The following is a 22644-nucleotide window of genomic DNA, read 5'->3' as shown; positions in this document are numbered from 1 at the left end:
CTTCCTCAATTATGCCCATCACCTGTAACCTTTTAAGTTCATTTTCTACAGGTTCTTGTAAAGCCAAAGGTATTCTTCTCATTTTCGCTACTATCGGAATGGCACCTTCCTTTAACCTAATTTTATGTTTATAACCTTTTAGACATCCCAAATTGTCTGAAAATACTTCCGGAAATTCATGAATTAACTCACTGTCAACATCATCCACACTCTGAATTTGTACCTGCGGTTGTGCATTAGGATTCAAAATGACACCTAAAAGCTTTTGGTGTGTCCAACTTAAAAGATTGTCACCTTGATTGGACACATAAACTTTCCCTAACAGATGTCTACCTTTCAATTCGATATGACCTTCAAAATACCCTAACATCTTTATAGGCTGTCCACCATAACCTCCAGGAGATACACCCATTTTCTTTAATTTTCTAACCTTCTGAGTTAAACTGTCAAAACTTGTTTTTTGAAATTATCGTCAATTGAGAACAAGAATCAAATCGCATTAGTAGATCCACTCTATACACTCTCACCACCTCACTTGGATGTTCTCCACACTTAACCTGAGAATCAACTTGGAACACTACTTCCTGAGATACTTCCTTGACTTCTTTCATCATATTATCATTAAGATATTTTTTCTTCCTACTACGGCAACATTTATAGAAATGACCTCTCTTTCCGCACCCATTATACACTACATTCAATTCTGGGCAATTGCTCGCATTATCTTTGTGGCCACTTTTACCACAACAATAGCATTCTCCTTTGAATTTTACTATATCTTCTTTTTTTTTCACCTCCACTTTCTTTGTTCTTCACTTCGCATACTATCTCCTCCACCTTTGTACATTCTCCACTTATTATCTATTTCCACTTAATTCATTTACACACCTCAGCATGTGTTCTACTCTTTTTGCCACCATAATCACTTCTTCCAAAGGTAGTTCATCTTTCAACCACAGCTCTTCCCTAATTTTATCACTACTGCACTTTAATACGAACTGATCTCTAATTCTCTCATCCACCAATGCTCCAAATTTACATGACGCCGCCAACTTTCTCAAACTAGTTATATATTTCTCCACTGACTCCTCTTTTCCTTGTTCCCTTTTTCCAAAATAATATCGTTCCATTATCGTACTCACCCTTGGTAAGTAATGTTTGTCTAACTTCATAATACATGCTTCATATTCATTTAAATTCCTACTTTCTTAAATACATAAATCAGGCAAATTTTCTAATACCTCCTGTCCCTCACCCCCCAGACAGTGTAACAATAATGCGTGTTTCCTTTCCGCACTCAGTGTCAGTCCACACACTCTAGCATAGTGGACAAATATCTTTTACCATTTGCTCCAAGGATATGTCGAATCACCTGGACTGCTTAAAAAAAATGGAGGGGGTGTTACGTTCTGCATTATTCTGTTAAACTTAAAATTGACCTAAATTACATAAATACAGAACAACACAATGAATTCTAGTCCTCACATGCACCAATGTGTGACTGATACAGTGAATATTCACTCCTTCTGCAGTGTACAAAATATCAGTTCTTCTACTCTTTCAATGTGTCCTTGTCACTGTGACTTCCTTTGTTAAATAAGTGTGTTTCTTGCTTCCCCGTTTTGTCAAGGTGTGCCTGTCACCGTATATTCCATACGACAGGCAAACAAAATTGCTCTCTTGTATAATGTGTGCCTGTCACCGTTCCAATGCACTTATGTATTATAACTTTAAAAAAATGGTGAAAGGTAAAATTTCCTTTTAAACTGTAGAACCAACAATCCCTTTAAGGGCACCAATGTACTTTGACACGCCCCCAAACAGGCGTTATGCAAGCAGCGTCACTCTCCTCACCACTCGCTGCTTCTTTGGAGATTTAAACGCTGGGTCGATGAATCCGCATGCTTCCAATGCGGTCCGACCGTAAAGTCCTGTCGAAACGGTTGCACAGAGACTACGTCCCCCTGAATCAGTGCGCCAACGATCGCCAGCCAGAGCGCGTCAAACTGAGCCTTTAAAAAAGTGAGTACCGTCAAGTTCTGGTAACTCACTAATATCAGGATGTTGAGGATGTTGAGGCGACAGCCACCTTCGTCGCCAGATGTAAAGTATAAGACCACAAAGTTCACGTTAGTAACACAGTCGATGAGTTTAATCCATGTCGCCCCAGCCATCCAGCCACCGATCTCAACCGTCTCTCCACGTCACCTTCATTCTATCTCGAATCACGATGATCGCGTGCGGTGATCGCATGCCAAATACATCACACACATCAGTGCCCATGTTGTTTTCAGTAAGACATCTTGACAGAATGGGCACTTTTTTACCAGAGATGGTCACATCTCATCAGTGTGCACTTTGCTGTTGAAGACAGTCATCCAGAGTGTGCCCTTTACTATTGAAGAGAGTTACCTATCCGCAGAGTGTGCACTTTGCTATGGAAGAGAGTGACCTAATACCAAAGTGTGCACTTTACTATCAGAGAGTTACCTATCCGCAGAGTGTGCACTTTGCTATTGAAGAGAGTCGCCTATTGCCAGAGTGTGCACTTTGTTGTTGAAGACAGTCACCTATTGCCAGAATGTGCCCTTTACTATCGAAGAGAGTCACCTATTGCCAGAGTGTGCACTTTGCTTTCAAAGAGAGCCACTTATCACCAGACTGTGCACTATGCTTTCGAAGCAAGTCACCTTTCGCCAGAGTGTGCATGTTGCTGTCATTGAGCATTCCCCCTGGTTACATTGCACACAATATCATGTGGAGCCTTCTGTTGTTCGAGTGTGCACACTGCTACTAGTGAGAGATATTCTCAACTGAGTGTGCACAGTGTTATGAGTAGGAGTCAATTTTTATCAGTATACGCCCAGGGGCATGGCTATCACTGGTTCAGTGGCACTGGGGCACGTGGTGGGAGGGGCCCCACCTGCTCTGCCCTGGCTGCAGTTATTGTAGGACTCCTGCTCAGATTTTTTTTTAACAAAGACTCCATTTAGTCCTGGCTCTTTGTTTACTTTTCATGAAGCGTGGGTATGGGCTTGGAGGCGTGGAGAAAAGCTATAAAATGGAGAAGAGAAAACAACGATTGAAAAGGAGAGGGTGAAAGATAGAAAGGAGAAGAGCAGAGAAAACAGTGCCAGAATAAGAGAAGGGATAAGGAGAGAGAAAGGAGAAAAATGAGCAAGAGAAGAGATAAGAACCAAGGAGGGACAGAAAAGGGGAACAAAGAAAGAAAGAAAGAGGGAATGGGGGGCATGGCTTAGCATCTGAACATGGTGGTAGTTCTTTGAGAAGCTCAGCTAACCGGCGTCCACAAATCTGCTGTAACTGCCGCTCCCCTGGGCAATCCTGCCTGGGTTGACCTGTCACAGGTGGCCAACATCCACCACCACACTGACACTAACTGCTGGTCCAAGACAAGGGGAGACAGAGCACCAGGGACTGCATCTGCCATTGACAGTCGAGCACGCCTGCAGCTGGCAGAGCCGCACGGTGGCTGCGGTATTAGTCCATTTGGGGTGCAGAACACGCCGAGCTTGGGGCTGGGTCCGGCAACTCTCCATAGCAGCCAGGAGATCAGGAGAACTCAACCTCAGCGCCCACCGTCCGGACACACTGACATCTGGGACTGGGCTGCAGGTGGAGACTGTTTCTCCCAGTGGAGGCGCCCAAGTCAGCTGTGCGTTTTCCCAGCAGCAGGAGTGAAACCCGCGATGATGGTGACATTTAGGGCTTGCGGGAGCAAGGGCTTGCCCTGTCTCCCCCAGGCTTATTGGGCATCAGTGGTGCAATCCAAGACGCAGATTACAGGGACTGGTGGGATTTTCTTTGGGGAAGGGTCTATTGTTAGGGTTCATAAAGGGAGGGCGGGGCACGGACAGGCTCTTTTGGCCTCTGTCACACCCCAAGTAGCCAGGGCATGGTTTTCATCAGCTTGTTTTGATGGCGAGGAGTGGGCCAGAATAGTTTCAGTTTCATTTTCACTGTTAGTGCTTTCGGTGTGTAACGATAATGGCGCAGCCTAATAAAGTTGTAGGGGCTATAAAGGTTTTGTATGATGAGAGCAGGGAGGATCTATTTTTTAGGGAATTAGTTTTATATTTTGGAGCTAAGACTCAGTATTACTGAATTGTTGGGTGAGCGTTTATGGGATTTTATATTGGTATATGGATGCTACACTTTAGACGTGTGGGGCAGGAAAACACCTGCAGGTTTTCCTGGGTGATGGATCCGAAAGACATTTCATTGGTTGGGAAGGGGTACTGCTAGCGCAGGAGTTTTAATAAAAATAATAATGAAAATTCATATATTCTGAATAATGGATTTGCGTAGAAACTGTATTAAATGTAGAAAAATAATGCACGCATTTGAAAATGTGATCACGATGAATGGCTGCCAATGTTCACGAAGTGTTGTAATTAATGGTTTATTAATATGGAATGTTGAGCATTTGGTTGATTAATGTAGTAATACATCATATTAAGGGTCATGCATTATGTATTAACTTTATAAATTGTAGGCCTTAACTTAGCGAGTGTCTTGGCCTACTTGCCAGGTCTCATGTCAAGTTGTATTTCTTAGTGTTAATAAAATGACTGTCCTAGAGAATTAAACTGTGAATTTCCACTGTACTGTCTAAATGTGCTCATAGCTAAATGTCTTTTCTCATGAGAACCGATGGTTAGAAGATGCTGTTCTTGCTGAATGTAACAAAATGTATGTAATGTGTGTGAGACTGACTTTCTCAGGAGGAGAATAATGAAGACACTGACTGGAGAATAAGATGCAACAATACTGTTACCTGATGAGCCGGATGATGAGGACATTACAAGAGAAGCCAATCAGCGACATGTGAACGGAGAACTAGTAGAGTTCATAGATTTGAAGTTTTTGTTTTAATGGACAAAGTGTGAACATGCAACCCCTTGACCAATAGGGACTTGGGAATTCGTTTTAGGGAATTCAAATTAATGGGACTGCACTGAGAGAAGACATCGCCATTCTCTCTATTTTTCTTGAGGGTTTAACTCTATTCTTTTGAGTTGCTTAAAGACTTTGGCCCTCATTACAACCCTGGCGGTCGGTGGTAAAGCGGCGGTAAAACCGCCAACAGGCCGGCAGTAAAAAAAACTGAATTATGACCATGGCGGAAACCAGCAACATAGACAGCCACTTTAACACTCTGACCGCCACGGCGGTACAAACAAACAGCATGGCGGTCACCGGCAACAGACAGGCGGAAGACAATGTACCGCCCACACTATTATGACAGGCCAATCCGCCACCTTTTCCGGGGCGGATTCAACGCGAACAAAAACACGGCGGAAACAGGACTTGGAAGGGAAAACACTCACCTCTACACACCCCACGAGGAACCAGGATGCCATGGAGCCTGAACTCCAAATACTCCCTGCAATTGTCTTCCTGCTCCTCCAGCACGACCGACGGCGGCGACGACCACGGTGAGTACAGCACCTACGACACATGGGAGGGGGGAGGGAAAAGACAGTGACACATACACGTAACATGCAACACCCCCACCCCCAACCTCACCCACAACAACACACACACCAATACAGGCTGAAACATTACATTTACAACCCCAACTCCCCCCTGGAAGAACGTAAGGACAAAAGGAAATGATTGTAACCATTGTAATCAATAGACATCCATTACTCAAAAATTTATATACACTATAAACAAATATGTACACCAAGAATTAAAGTCCAGGTAATGCACCTATATAGTCCGTGGACCACTGGGCCCAAAATGCTCCACGAGGGGGTTCCATGCCCATTGATGTATCCTGGGGAGTGCAAAGCCACAGTCTCTCAAGTCTCTCCAGTGGGTGGGTTGCCCACTGCTTTATCCTGGGGAGTGCAAAGCCACAGTCTCTCAAGTCGCTCCAGTGGGTGGTTTGCCCACTGCTTTATCCTGGGAGTGCAAAGCCACAGTCTCTCAAGTCTCTCCAGTGGGTGAGTTGCCCACTGCTTTATCCTGGGGAGTGCAAATCCACAGTCTCTCAAGTCTCTCCAGTTGGTGGGTTGCTCACTGCTTTATCCTGGGGAGTGCAAAGTCACAGTCTCTCAAGTGGATAACAGTCTCCGCTGGTTCTGGTGGGGGCTTTGTGCCCAGAGTGCTTCATCCTGGGGCTTTGTGCCCAGAGTGCTTCATCCTGCCAAGGACTGAGGTAGTGGATGCCTTTCTCCACTGGTTCTAGAGTGGGCTTTCTGCCCAGAGTGCTTCATCCTGCCAAGGACTGTGGTAGTGGATGCCTTTCTCCACTGGTTTTGGAAGGGGCTTTGTGCCCAAAGTGCTTCATCCTCCCAAGGACTGAGGTAGTGGATGCCTTTCTCCACTGGTTCTGGAGGGGGCTTTCTGCCCAGAGTGCTTCATCCTGCCAAGGACAGAGGTAGTGGATGTATCTCTCCACTGGTTCTGGAGGGGGCTTTGTGCCCAGAGTGCTTCATCCTGCCAAGGACTGAGGTAGTGGATGCCTTTCTCCACTGGTTCTGGAGGGGGCTTTGTCCCCAGGATGCTTCATCCTGTCAAGGACTGAGGTAGTGGATGTGATACTCCACTGACGGTGGGGCAACATGGAAGCTGCCCAGGCCCCTGGAACTGACCACCAGCCACGTACGGATGACCATTGGGGATGGCAGCCATGTCTGCGGTGGTGCCACCGGCTCAGGTTGTCGTGGGCTGCTGGCGGCGGTGTCATTAGCTGCGGTGCTTGTGGCAGTCATTGAGGCGGCGGTGCTTGCGGCGATCATTGTAGCGGCTGTGCTGGTGGCGGCCTCACTGACTGCGGTGCTGGTGGCTGGCTCACTGACTGCCGTGCTGGTGTCTGGCTCACTGACTGTCGTGCTGGTGGCTGGCTCACTGACAGTGGTGCTGGCGGCGGTGTCAGTAATGGCGGTGCCGGTGGCGGGCTCACTGACTGCGGTGCTGGCGGCGGTGTCAGTAGCGGCGGTGCTGGTGGCAGGCTCACTGACTCCGGGGCTGGCGCCGGTGTCAGTAGCGGTGGTGCTGGTGGCGGGCTCACTGACTGCGGTGCTGCTGAAGGGCTCTGTATCTGGGCTTCTGGCGGCGGTGCATGTGGTGGTGCCGGTGGCGGTCTTATCCGCAGTGCAGGTTGGCGGCGACGTTGACTTGCCTTTCTGCTTCAGACCCTTCCCCACCTAGGATGCTGGCGCAGCTGTCTTGCCACTCCCCACACTTGTCTTGGCTGAGCCCTTGGTGGCAGGTGTTTTGGCCTTCTCCCTCTGGGATGTGGGCAACTTTTTCTGTTTTGGAGGTGGGGGAATGTCCTTGGCCTCGCTCCTTGGGACACTGGCAGCTCTGTTGCTTGGTGCACTCCAAAAACCGGGTATTGCTGGCACCACTGTGCCCGGTGATGTGGTGGCTGAGGTGCAGGGTTGGGACCTGGAAAGGTGGGCCCTAGGGGACAGACGGGGTGGGAGGTGTAGGGGAGAGGTCAACATTTAAGAGGAAAAGTTTTTTTGACACACTGGGACGGGTAGATGGAGGGGGTTTGGGAGTGGAGGAAGAGTAGTGGTTGTAGGAGGTGTTTGTTTGATTTTGGGTGAAGGTGCATGGGCTGGAGGCTGTTGTGAGGTGGATGGCTGTTGGGTGGGTGTGTGACTGTGTTTGTGTAGTTTGGGAGGAGGGCTCACAGACACACTGGGAGAGGACACAGGGGATGTGTGAATGGTAGTGGGGGTGGTGACTGCATATGAGCGGGGTATGGTTGTGGGTGTGCTGGAGAGGGACGTAGTGGCTGAGGATGTAGTGCATGCAGGTCTGAGTGTAGACGAGACTGGGAGGGAGGAGGGAGACGAGGGGGACACAGTGGAGGCAGTGGATGTTGGGGTGTCTGCATGTGTGTGATGCTTGTGTGAGTGCTTGTGGGATGTGTGGTGCTTATGTTTGCCAGAGCCACCCTTGTGTGTTGAGGAGTGTGCATGCTGGTCTGATGGTGTGCTTGGGATAGGCTGAGGTACTGGGGATTGGGTCTGGGTGGAGGAAGTTGGAGGGGGGAGGCTGGACACAGGGACAATGGCTGCCATCAGTGCAGTGGCCAGAGCCTGAAATGCTCGCTGTTGGGCTGCCTGGCCAGAATGAATGCCCTCCAGGTATGCATTTATTTGTTGCAAAAGCCTCTCAACACCCTGGATGGCATTCAGAATGGTAGACTGCCCAACAGTGAGGGATCTCAGGAGGTCAATAGCCTCCTCACTGAGGGCAGCAGGGCTGATTGGGGCAGGGCCTGAGGTGCCTGGGGCAGAGAAGATGCCCACCCTCCTGGCTGAGCGGCCACGGGACACACGCTGAGGGGCTGCTGGGAGGGTGGCGCTGGTAGGGGGGGGGGCGGCTGTACCTGTAGATGCGGTGGGAATAGAGGGTCCCGCCACCGCAAGGGAGCTCCCATCAGAGGAAGAGTCGGTGCCGCTGGTCTTAGCTCCTGTCTCCGCCGTGGAGCTCCCCTCGCCCTCCGTCCCACTGGTGAATTCAGACTCCGTTGTCTGGCCCTCAAGGCCATGTGGAATGCAGCTCCCTCCTGCTCCGGTGGCACAGCTCCTCCGCCTGGTGATGCTAATGCACACAAGAACAGGGAGACCACAAAAAGGGGGGGGGGAGAAAGAAGAAAGACATGTTCAGTGCATACAATACCGCTGCCGCTGCCGTCGGCGGACACTACAGACACAGCAGCCCTCTGCACTACGCCATGCACTTGGAATTCCCTAATTAATCACAGGGACATGGGGTGCAGGGCCTATGCCTGATTGCTGCACACATGGCAGTCACAGGAGCCTGACTAGGTGTAGATGGTTCTTACCACTGGTGGGGGTGGGGTGCCACTTAGCCTGCCTCACAAAGGGTCCTTGCCTATAAAGCTCGCCCTAGCCTAGGGGAACGTACTGCCCACCTCCAATGCACGCAGAATCCACTGAATGAGAGCGTACTCACCCCCTTGTGGCTGCTGTGATGCCCTCAAGCTCCCATCCAACTCCGGATACGCCACCGCTAGGATCTGGAACATCAGGGGAGTCATGATGCGACGGGCACCCCTCCCACGTTGGGAGGCCATCCCCAGCTGGGCCTCCGCCGTCTTCTTGCTCCAGCGGCTAAGGTCCTCCCATCTTTTACAGCATTGGGTGCTCCGTCTGTGGTGGACCCCCAGGGTCCAGATGTCCTTGGCGATGGCACGCCAAATATCCTTCTTCTGGTGGGCACTGACCTAGAGGAATAGCACAGGGGAAAATGTAAAACTTTTACCGTCCGCACCGTCACAGTCATTGTCCCACATTCCCACCCTTGCCCTGACGCACATACACTCACCGTCCGATCATGGAGGCCACATCTCCCCCGTATCTTCCATCCACACCACTCCAAACAGGCATTGCCCATACAGCATGCTCACAGTGTACTCACCTGTTTGTCTGGAGGACCGTAGAGTAGCGTTTACTGGGGGAGGACCCCATCCACTAGTTTATCCAACTCCTCCAATGTGAAGGCAGGGGCCCTTTCCCCAGACACATGAGCCATCGTTGCTTCCAGACTGAGGTCCAAGCAGCACTTGCAGTGTAGGTCCTCTCCTGTCGAAGATCAGGTATCAAGTGAGTGAACAGTGAGAAAATGGCGGTCACGTCCGCGGCGGTGCATACCGTCACCACCAGCGTACATCGTCATTGGCTCCTGGGAACCATAAGGCCCAATGTTCACCAATGCAGGATTGCGCTGCGGTCTTTGACCGCCTACCACGACGGTGTAGAACGCCAGCGCAGTTACCTCATATCCCCTTATCCCACATTACAGGTCAGGCAGCCGCCATTTCAGGTGACCACATGGCATTATTTTTTAATACGTCACACATATATAGGCCTTGCATATACACACAGACAGGCACATAGCATATTGACAAATGTGTGCAATACAATTGTTTTTTTCCTACCTCAGTGTTGGCTGACTCTGTGCTTGCTGTTCTCATCCATAGGGCACGTCCGCTGGGGCAGGTGAGGAGATGGAAGAGCGACATGTAATAGTCACCTACAGACTAGATCGTGCCACAATCCAGGAACTGTGTGCCCAGTTGGAGCCAGACCTGATGTCAGCTATCCACCATCCCACAGGAATCCCCCATCTAGTGCAGGTCCTGTCAGTACTCCATTTCCTGGCAAGTGGGTCTTTTCAAACAACAGTGGCCATTGCATCAGGGATGTCCCAGCCTATGTTCTCCAACATGTTGTCCAGAGTGTTGTCTGCCCGGCTGAAACACATGCGCAACTACATCGTGTTCCCTCAGGTGGAGGATTTGCCTACAGTGAAAGGTGACTTCTATGCCCTGGGACATATCCCCAACATCATAGGTGCCATTGATGGTACACATGTGGCCTTGGTACCCCCCCCACAGGAGTGAACAGGTGTACAGAAACCGGAAGAGCTACCATTCTATGAATGTGCAGATGGTGTGTTTGGCTGACTAGTACATCTCCCATGTGAACGCCAAGTTTCCTGGCTCAGTGCATGATGCTTACATTCTGCGGAATAGCAGCATCCCTTATGTGATGGGGCAACTCCAGAGGTACCGTGTGTGGCTATTAGGTAAGGACAAGGACCCTATACTGTGTGAATAGCTGTCTGGGGTTGTCCCTAAGGGTTAGTGTGTGTCTAACAGTTGTCCCTCGACATTTGCAGGTGACTCTGGGTACCCCAACCTGTCATGGCTACTGACCCCAGTGAGAAATCCCAGGACAAGGGCAGAGGAACGCTACAATGAGGCACATGGGCGAACTAGGAGGATTATTGAAAGAACCTTCGGCCTCCTGAAGGCCAGGTTCAGGTGCCTCCATATGACAGGTGGTTCCCTATACTACAAAGTACACAAGAAAGTACGGGGTTCTCTAAAGAGGGCGTCGCGGGTACCAGCGTAGCCCTAGGTTGTACGTGTTCCTATTTGGAAGGGTAATGTCAGTGAAATGTCAGTAAGTAACTGCAGAGTTCATGCGCGGGGAGTTCCTTTTACGGACTAGGTGGTCTCACACACTATATAGTGTCATGCTTCATCATTTGACCACCTAGACCCACCCAGGTAGGACAGTGCCACCTGGGCGGACTCAACCTCACTGTTAAAGGAACAGGAGGGAGTGCGTAAATAAACTTGTTTCTGGAAAGATCGGGATCCAGCTAATCTAGTGAAAAAATTAAAAACACCTAAGCAGACACCTGTGAGGAGTGACAATTTTAATGGTGGTGTCTGATTGGTGTAGTTAAAACAGGGGTTGGGACACCTCTGTGAGGATAAGGACTCACAGGGTCACCTAACTAATAGCCAACATGTTTCTACCCTCAGAAGTGAGCCAATAGAGGTCTCAGGACATTCGTCAGGGCCTAGGATCCCTACGTCTCACGTTGGAGGAAATTTACTCTATGTGAAGGTCTAAAAGTGTGAAGTAAAAGGTCTACCTTACCCAAGGAATTACCTTGAGGCGGCCCTTTCATAGAGGCTGCTAGCCTCTGGTATCCAGGAGGGGGAGTGTCCCCTTATAGTCAAACATACATCAAAGGGGGCGCTCGCCGTGCGCCTATACCGTCCTCTCCTTGGACCGCTTGGAACCAAATACTACTCACCAAAGAAGGTGTGCCAGATCATCGTGGCCTGCTGTATGCTGCACAACTTGGCTTTGCGACGACAGGTGCCTTTTCTGCAGGAGGATGGTCCAGAAGGAGGTCTTGTGGCAGCTGTGGAGCCTGTGGACAGTGAAGAAGAGGAGGCAGAAGAAGAGGACATAGACAACAGAAACACCGTGATCCAGCAATACTTCCAGTGAGACACAGGTAAGAAGACATCACTGCCTCCTACATCTGATAAAATTGTTCGACCTATCATCTGTCTGTCACTTTCACCCAGTGTATGGAACCTGATTTGTCACTTTGCCTTTCAGTTTCACAGATGTCGGTCCCACAGTGTGACCTCTGCTATGTTACCCATGGACTAGAGCTGTGTGACATGGGTATGTAGACATTAGAATGGACATCGGGTTTTTCCTCAGTTATTGCAAATACACAATTGTAAAAGCGCAGACTGACTCCAGATTGTTTTGTGATTCAAGGGTGTTTATTTAAGTGCAAAACAGTGGAGGGGTTGTAAAATGGGCAGGGGTGGTGGTGGAGGAATGTCCATGGCAGAGTCCATTCTATTTGTCTCACAGGTGCATTGTCCAAAGGGGCATAGGAAGTGGAGCTAGGGCAGTTTATGGATGGACAAGGTGACAAAGTGGGACAGAAGGATGACATTCAGGGTGGTCTCATTTCTTGGCGGGGGTCTTGGCATTGTTCTCTGTCTTTGTCCTGGATGTCAGGGACCGCTTGCGGGGTGGTTTTCCATCTGCAGGGGGTGGGGTGCTAGTGTTGTGGTCCTGTGGCGGTGCCTCCTGTCCACTAGCGCCGGCGGAGGTGGTGGGCAGTTCATCGTCCAGGCTAGTGTCAGGGGCCCCTTGTTGTGCCACATTGTCCCTCCTGGTGCTCACAGAGTCCTTCAGCACCCCTACAATGGTGTCCATGGTGGTGTTGATGGACTTGGGTTCCTCCCTGAACCCCAAATACTGTTCCTCCTGCAGCTGCTGGGTCTCCTGAAACTTGGCCAGTACCGCTGCCATCGTCTCTTGGGAATGATGGCACGCTCCCATGATGTTGGAGAGGGCCTCGTGGAGAGTGGGTTCCCTGGGCCTGTCCCCCCCTGTCGCACAGCAGACCTCGGTTTTCCTGGGCCTCTGTCCCCTGAACCGTGTGTCCACTGCCACTGCCCCCAAGTCCCTGCTGTTCTTGGGGTGGTGGGTTTGCCTGGGGTCCCTATAGTGGTGCACACACTGCTGCTTGACGTGTCGTGGGGACAGAGGTATGGGCCCCCTGGTGGGTGCTGTGGTGGTGTTTCCTGAGGGGGGAGGCTCTGTGGTGGCCTGTGACTGTGTCAGGGGAACCGACTGTCCCGAGGTCCCAGATGGGCCGGGCTGGTCATCTAGATCCAGTTGGACAGAGCTGCTGTCATCACTGTGGGCCTCTTCTGTGGGGGGAGTGGACATGTCTGGAACCTCCTGTTTGGTGACGTTGGGTAGGGGTCTTGCAGGGGTGTAAAGGCATGATTATTGCATCTGTGTGTGTCATGGTGTGCAATGGGTGGGTGACCCTGTACCCCAGTGCTTACATTCTTGTGTAGGACCTTGTGTGATAATTGTTTTGGGGTCTGTGTGGGTATCTGTAGTGGACATGCATTGGTGATGGGTGTCCATGCTCTGTTGTTGCATGCAGGGCTTGGTGTTGGGATGTGTAGTTTGTGATAGTGGGACATATGTGAGGAGTTGGAGTGATGGGGGTGAGGGTGAGGGTGGGGGTATGTGATAGCATGCAGGTAGGGTGGGATATATGATAGTTAAAGATTTGACTTACCGGAGTCCATTCCTCCAGCTACTCCTGGGAGGCCCTCAGGACGCAGTATAGCCAAGACCTGCTCCTCCCATGTTGTTAGTTGTGGGGGAAGAGGTGGGGGTCCGCCGCCAGTATTGTTTCTTTATGTTTATCATTTGATTTTGAGATTAACTTACCTGACATTAGCATTGTCAATATAGGGAAATAATATTCAAAATTTTATTAAAGGTGTGGTTATTCATGACTGCGAGGTCATGGTGTGTCAATTTCTGACTCCTATTGATTATTGTCATTGATTATCATTGATTATTGATATTATTGATTATTGTTGAAAACTGACAAATTGGTAATTGATCAGTGATAGTATTGGGTCTTTATGGTGGGAACATCTGAAGCGTTGGTCAAAAGGTTCATCGACCTATTCACGTCCCCTTGTAAGTTTACTTATTAAGGCCAGACGTACCAACAGTATGGAACCACCATAAGGGGAGTGCAAAGATATTCAGAAGGACCAAAGGGATGGAGGGGCAAGGGGAACAACAGGAAGGGGACACTAGGACACAGGGGTACTGGATTTTGGGCAAGGGTTGTCTGGGAAAGGGCATTGGATTTTAAGAGGGTGGGGGTGGGGTTAGGTGGAGTTTTTTGTATTAGTGAGGACATGATTAGTTTTGTTAGGCTTAATGCCAAGGTTGTTTTTGTGGTTACCAGACCTGTTCTATTAAAGTGGCCTTTTACCCCTTAACATGGTGTAGCGTGGCATTTTGCATGCTGTTTACACCCGATGGCCCGGCGGGGCTGAGAACTGAAAGGCGAGCTCCTGAGGACCAAAAGAAGTTTGAGGAGCAGCGGACTATCGGGGGCTGCCGAGTTGTGGGCCACACCGGTGGGGCCAGACGGACAGCCTTTAAAAGGCCTGCGAGGCTGCACTGCTGAGGGATCCCAGCCTCGCTCTGCATGCTGACACAGTGGGCCATGCATGAAGAGAATGACCCTGTCTGCCATTGAAGATGGGGGATGAGGGAAAGGGACATCTCTCCACTCCCCCTCACTATAAAGGTAAAAAACAGGGGTGAATTTTTATCCCAGTGGGAGCCAGGGGCCTAGAATGTACCATTTGGAGCTCATACATATTCATTAGCTGCAAACCTGGACAGTGCTTCATGTTGGGCCCTGTGAATATGGAGAATTGTGCAGCCTGTGTATTTTGAAGCTCTGAACTGGGGCACCGAGGCCGTTGAGTGGCTCCATCCACAGACGTGCACTGAGGTGAGCGGTGGGGGTGCGGTAGGAGCAGCCTTGCACACTGGAACATCTGCCTTCCTTCCCTTTTCATTCGCTTGAACCTGGAGCTGCTGTATGGTTGCTAAGTGCAGACTGCTTCTCCCCTTGGGGCGCTGGGGGAATGCGCTTGGTCCACCCCACCAGAATCAATTTCATCCAGTGGAGTTGGGCCTGCCCCACTGCTCACCGAGGAAGGAGTGAAGAAGACCTGCATTGTGACTGGGAGTCAGCAGTGGAGGGGCCCAGGAACAAGCAAGAAATCTGATCACATGTGTGGTGCTGGTAACGACCCCGTGAGGTGTTGGACTGTGAGTGCTTGTAGGTCACACACAAACAGATAGAGGCAGAGGCTGCCCCCACTCCTGGTGGGTTGAACTTCACTGTCCCTGCATCTGTGTCCTTTTTTCTTTCCCTCTGTTGATCCTTCAGAAATCCAGGGTGATCACCAGTAGTTTAGATGCAGCCTAACGGCCTGTGTCAGGGGCAGCAAACGAGCCTCAGGGCTGTGGAAAGAGTCAGTTGTTACAGGCGGGAGAGGACTCTGAAAGACACTGTCTTGTGCCCCACAGAGACGGGGGAGTTATAGTGGGCGATCTCACTGCAGCTTCTTGTTACACTTTCTTGGAAACTGCCTCACTCTGACCGTATCTTGGCAAGAGACAAACCAGCGGCCACTGCCTACCAACAGAAGATTGACGTACTTACCAAGCAGAATGTCCCCACAGATGAGGCAAGGGCAGCCGGTGGTAGCCCTTCAACGGACGAAGGGGCACAGACCTCCTCCATATTACATGCAATCCAAAATCTTAAAGTCACTTTGGAGGGCAAAATGAGTGAACTGTTGGTTGATCTAGCCCTGATCAGACAAGACTTGTGGAATACAACTCACAGGGTCACTGAGGTAGAGGGCAGAGTGTCTGAGACCGAAGATGCAGATAAATCCTGTGAGGCTCGCTTTGTAAATCTACAGAACCTGGTGGGAGAGATAGAGGCCTGTGCTGAAGACACAGAAGGCAGATCAAGACAAATAACCTACACATCGTGGGCATTCCAGAGGGCACGGAAGGGACTGCGCTCACCACATTCATACACAATTGGTTGCTGAACTGGGTTCCCACAGATTAGATGTCGAACTGTTTAATAACAGAGCGGGCCTTAGGGCACTGATTGCCAAGCCCCCGGTGGGTGCACATGTCACCCGTTCATAGTGCAGGTGTTGAACTATGTCGATTGCGAAGCCGTTCCTAAAGCAACACACAAGATAGGATTACTGACCTGCCACTCTTCTCCCATGATGATCTTTCCAGATTACACTTTAAAGGCCTAACATTCATAGATGACCCTTTCAAGAAGTGAAACAAAAACCGGGGCCATGTGAGTCGCCTATGGGCTTCTCTTCAGGGTCTGCTTGAAGGTCATTTTTCCGGGCAAGACATTCTTCGCTGAGACTCCTGAAGCAGTCTGGGGCAGTGTAGACGAATGCCCCACACTGAGCACCAGAAACTCTACATCACATGAGGTTAGGGGGAGGGCTGGCGGGGGAGGGGGTCCTCCCAGAGAATGGTGCACAGCTTTGAGAAAGTGACTGTGCAGCAGAGGCAAGAGAGCCTGGTCCTTGGGACCAGAATGATCCCACAGGCATGATAGCTCTTTGGTGGCAGCAGAAGACTGGGCTACACTGGCTACCTAAGATAACCTCTCACGGGCCCCACCAGACACTCTGTGATGTAAATATGGGTGCAGGTTGTTGGTGATTCCACAATATTCAATGAATAAGCATGGTGGTTTTGCACAGCTTTCAAGCTAGTCCTCTTGTTATTTTTTTTCTCTCCCTTTCTTTTCCCCACTATTCTATTTCTCCTTTCCTTTCGCTAGGGGGTTTAGGTTGGTTTTAGTTTGGACAAGGGAGAGACGGCGGCACTCATCCTACCAGAAATCTCAGCGGCCTTCGAATCAGTCTCCCATCACACCCTGATAAGAAGACTCCACTGAAGCCGGCACCAGAGACAAGGCCCTCGACTGGATCCAATCCTTCGTCTCTGGCAGAACTCAACAAGTGAGACTCGCCCCCTTCCTCACAGACCCCACACCCACCACCTGCGGAGTGCCCCAGGGATCCTCTCTCAGCCCCACATTGTTTAACACCTATATGGCCCCACTAGCCATCCTCCTCAGAAGCTACAGAATCAACATCATCTCCTACGTCGAAGACACCCAACTCATCCTCTCCCTCACCAATGAGCACGACAAAGCCAGAAGCAGTCGCCAACTGGATGAGATACCGCTTCCTTCAACTCAATGCAAACAAGACAGAAAAACTCATCATGGGCTCTCAACCCAACGCATGGAACGACTCCTGGTGGCTACCCCCCCTCGGAAACCCACCCACCCCCACCGGCCAAGCCCCCAACCTCGGAATCATCCTGGACTCCAACCTCAGCATGAACCAGCGAATCAACTCAGTCACCTCCACCTGTTCCCCACCCTCCGCCTCCTATGCAAGTCCTTCAAGTGAATCCCCCCCAAACATAGAAAGACCATCACACATGCCCTGATCACTAGCAGACTGGCCTACGGCAACGCACTCTACGCCAGAATCAACAAGAAACGCACTCGCAAACTACAAACCCTCCAGAACGCCGCCGCCTGACTGGTCCTCAACCTACCTCGACACTGCCACATCTCGCAAAACCTGCGTGCACTGCACTGGCTTCCCACAGAAAAAAGAATCAACTTCAAGATCCTCCCCTAGCTACACAAAGCCCTCCACAGCACTGGACCAGCCTACCTGAACCAGCAACTCAACCGCTACATACCCCACAAGGCCCTACACTCAGCCCATCTCTCTCTTGCAGAAGTAACATGTATCAGGAAAACCAGAATAGGAGGATGCTCCTTTTCCTACCTCGCAGCCACCACCTGGAACACACTTCCTCTCCACATCAGACAAACCACCTCCCTCCTCAGCTTCACGAAGGAACTGAAGAAATGGCTTTTTTAATAACTACCTCACCGGTATACGCTACTCTTTTCCCCCCTCACCCCACAACGCCTTGAGACCCTAATGGGTGAGTAGTTGTGCTTTACAAGCACTGATTGATTGATTGATGCACCACGACAGGTACTTCCAGTTCACTAAGTATGGGGTGGGAGTTGTGGGAGGGGAGGGTTTAAGGGAAGGGTTTGTGTTTTTTTCTTATTTGGTACTATTAGAAATAGATACTTGAGAGACACAAGTGACAGACACTTATGGTTCACTGGCATGGTTAAAAAATGACTAATACTTTGAAATGCATGGCTGGGTCACTGCAGTGAGGTCTTCCGGGTAAACTTACAATCCTTTCATGGAATGTTAATGGCATGCTCCATAAGATCAAAAGGGGGGTGGTACTCAAGGCAGCCTGAAAGACTGATGCTGACATTCTGATGCTCCAGGAAACCCATCTTCTGGGCAATCATTGTACTTTTCTGGACTGCTGAGGTTTTGCCCATGTCTATCACTCAGGTTTCCACCAAGGGTCCTGCGGTACTGCCATCCTGATCCAAAAACACCTGCCCTTGGCAGTGTCCAAAGTATGGCATACTAATGTGGGCTGGTACATAGCAGAGAGCGGCACCATACAGGTGTTCCTGATTTCTCTTCTTTGTGTCTATGCCCCCGCCTCTTAGAGCAGGATTCTTCAAAAGGCTGCGTTGCCTTATACGTGAGCTTCCGGTAGCACCGTGGCTACTGGGAGGGGATCTTATTGGAGTGTGTGGCCCTGTCCTTGATCGTTCCTCTACCCCCTCAATAGCTGGCTGGGGACCAATGCTTTTGTCAGCTTTCTTGCACAACCCGACCCTGATTGACGTATGGCAAGAACACCATCCTGAAAAGAGCAGGTACACCTTCTACTCTGGTGTTCAATGGTCTTTCTCCTGACTCAATCAGTTTTTTATACCCTATTGTGTTGGCCACTGAGTTCTAGATATTTCCACACTTAGTGAGAGGCCTCTTGGATTGCTAATGGGTGGCGATAGAACTAGGTGCCCTCCCCGCAGCTCGGGCTGTGACGAGCTGGCTTCTGAACTGCTGGTATCTTCAGAATGAGGAGTTTATAGAGATGTGTTAGCACTCTGCCAACGGTTCCTCACCAAAAACCAAGGATCGGTAAACTCGCAGAACATGATGTGAGAGGCCCAGAAGGCCACCATCTGTGGGAATATTATTAGTTATTCCAAGAGCCAAAAATATTTAGCCCTAAGCAGAGATAAAGATCTTGAAGAATGGGTGCTTGACCTAGAGAGCTGTTATGTGGGATCGAGACAGGAATCCCTCTTGAGAGACTCGTTGCATATGCAGACATTGCTCAGGCAGGACCTCAGGCAGGAGTCATGAGAGGCCAGGAAGGCCATTCGAAGTTCAATCTATAAATGGAGCGACAAAGCTAACAAGACCTTGCATTGGTTGTGTACCCCCAAGGAGATCGGAACCCTTGTGGCCTACTTAATGGCCGAAGATGGCTCATGAGTATTTGGCAGTGAATCAATTTCACATGCCTCTTTATCTTACTACTAAGAATCGTATAGCTCAGATCCCTAAAGCCCCCGAGCAGACCTTCATCAATTTATAGCAGACCTACTGATACCTCAACTATCACCCGTGGACTGCAAGTCCCTGGAAGCCAAAGTCACTTGTGAAGAACTACGGGCGGCCGATGTGCAGCTTCAGGCAGGTAAGCTGCCGGGTCTTATTGGTTTCCTGGCAGAATTTTGCCATTTGGTTTGGCCCAAGACCGGTCCCTTGTTGCTGGCAGCTTTTAAAGAGGCAGTAACACACTGAGAGTTGTTGCCGAATCTTAGGACAACTGAGATTCTTAGAATCCCAAAACCGGATTGGGTGATATCCACTGCAAAAACTATTGACCGATTTCATTATTGAATTTAAAAGTGAACATCTGGGCCAAGACGTTGGCCATTTGACGCACAAAAGTCATTGCTTGTCTTGTTCATCTGGATCATTCCGGAGTTATGCCCTGCCACCCCACCAGCCACAATATACAAAGTGTCCTCAGTGCCACTGAACTGTGCAGAAGTGGCTCCAGGCACCAAGCCTTACTCTCAGTTGACTTTAGGAAAGCCTTTGACTCAGTGGACAGGGAGTATTTATTTTCCCTTCTACCTCATCTTGGGATTTGGCCAAAGTTTAGTGGGTTTGTATGCTTGCTGTACACTAATCTCAGGGCCAGGGTGCATGTCAGAAGGACGACCTCAGATTGTTCCCCAATAAAAAGAGGGGTCCAACAAGGTTGCCTATTCTCCCCCTTGCTCTTTGCTTTGGCAATCCAGCGCTTGGCGAATGGGTATGAGTGGATGCCCTCTTCTGGGGCTTCCAGTGGTCCCATGAGATAAGTTACAGAATCCTGCTCTACGCCAATGATGGTCTGATGTGCCTAGATGATCCAGAATTGATGGGAACGCAGGCACTTCAGATGCTTGAGATCTTTGGCTCACACTCTGGATTAGACATGAACATCCACATCTACTGCATTGCTCTCTGCCCACTGGCCATGACATGGGCGTAGGTGATACAGGTGTTCTCATTGGGGATTAAGTATTTAGGGGTCTTCATCACCGATAATTGTCCATGGTCTTATGAACTCAATCTCCTATGGCAGCTGCAGGTCCTTACGGAGGATGTGAAATTCTAGTTCGCTCTCCCTCTGTCCCTCCTAGGATGTTCTGTCATCCTCAAAATGGTTTCTCTTCCACGCCTCCTGTACCAGCTGCAAAATTACCCTCTCCCAGTGCAGAAGACCGTTTTTACTAAAGTAAACACACTGATTAGGATGCTACTATGGGTATGGGTCATCCTTGAATATTCTTGGCGAAATGCTGCCAGTCCATCTCTGACGGAGAGATAGCTACTCCCGAAATTCTTTTGTATTATAGAGAGGCACACTTATTTATAACAAACAAATGGTGGTTTGAGGACTTTCATAACCCAGTGTATGCGATGGAGGGATGGGCGATGGGATGCTGCAACCTCCCACATTTGCTTACGGTGGTGATCCCCCTCAAAATCTGCCCTCTGCCACAAGAGCGGCACTTGCAATCTGGACTGCTGCTGTGAAATCCATGGGCTGAGCTGGTAGGTTGACGCTGGAAACTCCATTGTGGCAAGGTAGCAGACTTCCACAAGTCATGGGTCTCCCGGGTTTGTCTACAAGTGACACCATTGGCATCTCTACATTGGGTGCCGTGATGCACAGCGGGGCACTGAAACCCCTCCAAGATTTTCAATCAGAATATGACATGCACTGCACGCAGTTCTTTAGATACCTCCAGCTCCGTCATGTACTCTTACCGACTCTTCAGTCCAAGGACGTTATCCCTGAATATTCCCCACTTGAAACAAAAATTCTCCTTACAAAAATCTGCATCTTACTTTTATAAACTGTTTCTTCAAAATTTACCAGACCTGATGACTGGGGTGAGGATGGTGTGGGAGGGGGTCTTGGGATCGATGGATGATGAGGGCTGGCTGGTGGCGGTCAAAGCCCCTAGAGAGACGATAATAGCCTCTCAATTTTGATAAATACAGCTTAAGCTGCTTCACTGCACGTATCTCACCAGAGTAAGATTGCACGCAAGGCACCAATTGCTGTGGGGAGCTGCTTGTGTCGTGATGACCCAAATGAGGATTTGCCTCTTACATTCTGGCACTGCACCACACTTTCTCACTTCTGTAACAAGGCGCTGAGATGTCTGGAGGGAGTGCTGGGCTGGAGCATACGTAGAGACCCCAAATGTATTCTCCTTCAGATTAGGGACAGCTAAGAGGGTAACAGGTATCATAGGGCATTGCTTTGATTGGGTTAGAGGGTTAGATAATCGCATAACAAGATATTACGGGAGCCTGGAAAGATGAGGCTCCCTCCAACGAGCAGTGGGCCAAAGGCACTGATTTCTGTATGGGACTGGTATGCCCAATTTACATGGCAAGAGGGTGCCCCCAAAAACTCCAGAAGATATGGAAAGGATGGGCTGGATACAGGGGTATACAACTGAAGCCGTTCCCAACTATACCATGGTCCATCTTCTGAGATATATGCTCACATAGCTCTGAAGAACATGACTTCCACATGGGGTAGGAGACTCTGGATTTGCCTCGCAGTTATGGGTTGTTGTACTGTTTTGAACCTGGTTGTCATGCTATTCAGTTGCTATGTTGTAAAAGTGCTGCCATCTCTGATGTCTGTCTTTTTAGTGCCCTGTACCACTATTGAGAACTGTTTGATAAAATCAATAAACATGTTTTTAAAAAAAAAAGACAGAGGGACTGAGAGGAGCGAGAGGGAAGAGTGGAGATCGGAGAGTGATGGAGAAAGGGAGGTGATAAGGAAAAAAAATAGATTGAGGAACTTGGAGACATGTAAGCAGTATAGCAGGCACAACCACACTGGGATTCAGGAATGCAAGAAGCCCACTGCGCCACAATTATGCCTTTGCTACCTACCAGGGGGTTGAGGGAGGGATAAGGGTCCACTTACCTTGCATGCATTAGGAACAGTGACACATAGGCTACTCAACTGAGGGGCAGATTTAAGAGCCCCTCGTGCCACCTTAGCGTCACCATAGTGTCATTTTTTTTACGCTAAGGCGGCGCTGAAGTAACATTTTCCCCGTGCCATATTTTCAAAGTGGTGCAATGCATGCATTGCACAACTTTGTAAACCCTTGCACCACATTATGCTTGTGCCAGGCATAATGTATTCAAGGGGGGCCCAAAAAAATGTCGCAAGGAAATCTAAGATATTTACTTGTGCCATTTTTTTGGGAACTTTTAATGCCTGCTTAGAGCAGGTGTTAAAAGGAGGCTTCCATTATTTATAATGGGCCCCCATGTACTCTGCAGGAGTAGCGCCAAACTTATGGAGCTACTCCTGCAAAGTACAT

Source organism: Pleurodeles waltl, chromosome 4_2 (genome assembly GCF_031143425.1).
Source record: "Pleurodeles waltl isolate 20211129_DDA chromosome 4_2, aPleWal1.hap1.20221129, whole genome shotgun sequence".
In the NCBI taxonomy this organism is placed as follows: Eukaryota; Metazoa; Chordata; class Amphibia; order Caudata; family Salamandridae; genus Pleurodeles; species Pleurodeles waltl.
Note: the sequence above shows the minus strand (reverse complement) of the source record.